Source organism: Drosophila grimshawi, unplaced genomic scaffold (assembly GCF_018153295.1).
Source record: "Drosophila grimshawi isolate 15287-2541.00 unplaced genomic scaffold, ASM1815329v1 contig_1377, whole genome shotgun sequence".
Lineage (NCBI taxonomy): Eukaryota > Metazoa > Arthropoda > Insecta > Diptera > Drosophilidae > Drosophila > Drosophila grimshawi.
Genome location: NW_025062900.1, coordinates 15,544,486 through 15,549,219, shown reverse-complemented (window position 1 = coordinate 15,549,219; position 4,734 = coordinate 15,544,486).

Here is a 4,734-nt window from a genome sequence, read left to right as displayed (position 1 = left end):
CTTTAGTTTATTTGATTTTATTACGAATGAAAAATTATTAGCATATTTTATTGAGCGACATATTTATTTGAAAAGCAAATACAATTTGGAATCACTGCGGAAATTTCCAAAAAATCACAGAAACAATTGGCATGCCGGCAGATGGAATGGCATAGTTGCCACGAGGTAGGAGTGATGAGAGAAGGGTGGGAGGAGCGAAGAATACAGGTATTTTTTGCACTTTTTGCAACTATTAAAAATTCAATTGTTAAAAAGTTGTTGGCAGAAGCGTTGCTCTTTCATCTCTACTACTATTTTGAACTGATGCCACGGCTGCTGCTGTTGCTGCTGCTGCTTTTTTGCTGCTGGCCTCATTGTGTCAAAGTGGTAAATTTGCGGAGGGGTTAACGGAAGCTGGGCTTGTCTTTCTGAGGTTGGGCCCATCAAGTTTTAACGCCGGAAGGCTACTGTATCTGACTGTCTGCCTGCCTGCCTGTCTGTCTGTTTATCTGTCTGTTCGCCGTTCGAAAAGTCGAATGTCGAGTGCAGTTCCCGAGTCCACTGGGTATAGTGGTATGCCTGCGGAATTTAAAAGCCAAATTGTTTGGTCTGTGTTTGGTCCCACAGCCCCAATGATTCACATGGCGCATAACGATTTGGAAATAATGAATTAACGTTTCAATTGTTGCTCTTTTTTAAGCCAGCGCCGTCCATTTTAACGACCAAAATTTGTTACTTGATTTTGTGACACATTTCACAGACATTGTTACAATGAGACTGCACCACACACACAGATAACAAATTATTAAGAGAATGGAATAATTCCGTATATGTTTCCTCTGTTTAATGACAGAAGTTATATAATTCTTTCCTCTCGACAATTGAATACTACAAAGGATAGCAGAACTAATACAAATGAAAAACACTCAGGAAGGAAAAACTACATTTTATAGACTTTAAGAATGCACTTCATTGCATTAAGAATAATTAATTTAAACCCTTATAGTATTTTATTTTATATAAATGGAGGCATAGCAATTATTATTTAAATATTTTTTGTTCGAAAATCAATACAAAATGTTACTTCCACATGGGAAATGAATGAATATACATATTTATATTATGCATACAAATTATATTTCCCTGTGACAAACAATTGCAAACTCTGTTTTGCACTTTAAATGTATTTGACTGTGCATTTAACAGCTGTCCAGCTGCATTGATAACTTTATACTGCCATTGTCCTAGCCAGAAAACACTACAGATAACATTAAAATGAACTAAATTGCCATAAATCGTGTGTGTCAATGCAAAAAGTGTTGTTCTATTTTGCTCAATTTTCGTATTTTGCAATGTAAAACTTGATAAGCTTTAAAGTCGTCATTCACATTTACACAAAATGCACCCAAAAAATATGAAATATTAGTAATGATGGCCGCGGGGCGGGTGGACGGAAAAAAGGATAAAAAACAATAGCAAGAAACATTTGGGAGAAGCACAAAAAACAAGCGCAACGACCAAAATAAAAAGTTTCAACATAAAATTTTTCAATGACAAAACTGCAGTTGGCAAAATATTGCGCGCCATTTCGGAAACACTTAAAAGTTTTTGATTTTAGGGCGCTGAGGCAACCGAATATTTTAAATGCCGCCGAATGCAATAAAAATGTTGAATTACGAACTGAAAATCAGAATATGTATATATTACTGACATTACGGCCAATTTATGACCATTAAGCTTTAAGTCAACATTTCACATTGGCCAGGAAATGATTGGAAACATTTTTTTTTTGCTACCCGCTGGCAAAATTGTTTTAAATGCGAAGAAAATTATGGCAGTTGGTGGTCTCTTTAATGGAGACATTTAATGAAATCAGAATTTCCTACGAGTGGTATCGAATTTAATTTACAATTTCAAATCAATATAACCAAGTATATATAAATAGGAATATTTCAGTAGTGTATGAAAGTAATTATAAATTTTAGATGCATGCCAAGAATTAAATTTAAAATGTTAAAAAATGAAAATGCGGAACATTCCAAACTTATTTTTAAGTAGTTGAATTAAACTATTCAAATTTAAATGAAATTTACAAAGCAAGCCGTCCCCGTTCTCTTAACAAATGCTTATCTGTATGAACGCATTATTAACGTGGTCAATAAACAACTAACAATTTGTGCAGAGAACCAGTAGGTGACGCCCTTTTAAGTGGTCAACATAACAGCCAACTGGTCCGGGGGGGAAAAAAAAACAGAGTGAATGGAGTAACCTACCACGACGTTGGCTCTTTGACCCGTTTAATTTATGCGATTTAGCCAGCGCGGAGTGGCTTAAAGGCGACGTCAGCGTCAGCGTCAGCGTCAACGTCAACGGCGAATGCGACTGCGACTCCAACTCGATAATACATAATACCAACGGCGATTACACTAATGGTGATTGGCTTTGTGCTTTACGAGTAGAACCTGCTCCACACTTAACGGTCGGTGGCAACAACTTTGCCTAACTGTTGATCATCAGCCAAGTTTGTCTGCTCGTCTGCGTGTCTGTCACCAAATTGCGTGACATCCCCCTTTCCATTCCCTTCCCCTTCTCCCTTAAATCTTCTTTTTTGGCTACTTTGAAGCGAACTACTTATAAAGTCGTGACAAAGTCATTGACTGTTTGCGGCTCGCTTGGCATTTGCATAGAAATGCAATTTTCGGCCAACTCACGACTGGGCCAAAACATTCAGCTCAAACTGAACATGGGCGATGGAAGCTGTATCTGGTAGCAGTCGCCAAGTTTCTAGCGCTACTTACTGCACATAATTTTCGGCTTAGAAAGTTGTGAAGAGCACATACACACACACACACACACACACACAGACACACACACAGACACAAATCCGACCCGCGATGAAATCGATTTTGGCTTCTTAAGCCGAAAGGGACGCGAAACCATTTAACAGTTTATCCTCAACTGACAACTGGGTATCGATAGCTATCGCCATCGGCAACGCTGGCAAATAGCGACAACTTGTTCAATCATAAATTTCATAAGTCATTTAAGCTATGAGACAATTTGTAGCTATCGAGACAGCTTCTAGAGTGCGCTTTAATCGAATTAAAAGAAAACTAAAAATGTTGCAAAAAATAAAACAAAATATTTCAACTAAACTAACTATTGCTTTCTGCTCTAAAAGGTTCGAAAATAAATGGAGCGAATCTAAGCAGATATATAATTGGGAATATATTCAAATTATGGTATATTTTGGTTTTTACATAGATTTCATTAAGTAAACTTCGAAGATTTGCCGAATTAACATAGGTCTCATTATAAGAGGTATATGCCATATTGAAGGGTTAGATTTCCTATGTATATGCAAAATATCCAGGCTCTTGACTTACTCTCAAACACCTTATTCAAAAGATTAAATTGTCCTTACTTAAACTTTTAGCAGTATAACATCAAAAATGACAAGGCAAAGCTTTAAAATTAGTTTTACTGCATCGCATTCGTTACACAGATATGTACTTAATATCTATGAATATACAAGCATTGAAAACATCAGCGTCAGTTTGTGTTCTGCAGTTGGCCAGCTTGTCGCGTGTATGTTAACTGCACAACTTTCCAGAGACAGGGACAGAGACAGGAAGATAGACAGAGAAAGAGAGAGAGACAGAGTGAGAAGCCACGACAGTATCGCAGTTGTGCAGCAAGCATCTGTAGTCGGCTCTTGGATTGAATGACGTTTGTCAATTAAATGCTGGTTTCTAACAGGCAAATGGTAGACACATACAGCAGACCTGGTTTGCCAGACTTACTCTATTTATGTAACTGAAATTGCCAATGAAAATTCAACATTATTTCCAAATCAATAATGCCGAATTAAATGGCATTCGGCTCTTATAACCAAATTGTGTGTATATTTTAATTGATATTTTTCATTAATTGAATTGAAAAAGTAGAGTCAAAGGTCATACACGCCTCCAGAAGCCTTTTCAAATTTGAGCTCTTCCCAGTCGCAAGTTACTTAGTGCTATTTGCCATGAGTCAACAACATTTTGGCAGAAGTTTCGGATTCGACCTTTTCTCTATTGGCAACCGCCAACGGGTGTTTTGGCTTTTTAGTCGATTTAGTTTCTTTGCATTGCTAGTTGTTGTTGAGTTGGTAACAGACAGATAAATTTATTTAGTGTACAGCTTTGTTTGTCTATTTATTTGATTGACTTTGATTCTTGATAAAAGCTTTTGCCTGAGGCCATTCGATTTTGGGAAAGCTTGTCTTCAAAATTTTGCCAAATTATTTCGAATTTTGAATTACTGAACAATTAAATCATGCTAATCATTTTTAGACGCTCATTTCTCTTGATAGGACTAACTAAATAACTAAGAATATTTATGACTGAAATTTCAATTCAATTCAAGTGGATTACTTTTTAATATCCATAAATGAATATCATTGCACTTCTTCCGTGCTTCTTTCAGTTCTTCCACTAGATTCGTCAAATTAATTTATTCACCAGCCGGGGATTTTAACCTGCGGTATATTCCAAACATCAAAGTGATCGCTCTTTAATTGAGAGATAGAGATTGCAAATGGAGAGAAAATTCGAAAAACAGAGAGAGAAATAGGCTGACAGTTTGATTGCACATTCCTTTTGGTAAATTTAACTCGTAATCTTTTTGAAATGTCAAAATTTGTTGAATATTTAAGCGAAATTAAAGCATCAAAAAAGAGGGACAGGTTGAAGAGCGACACAAATTTGAGCTAAA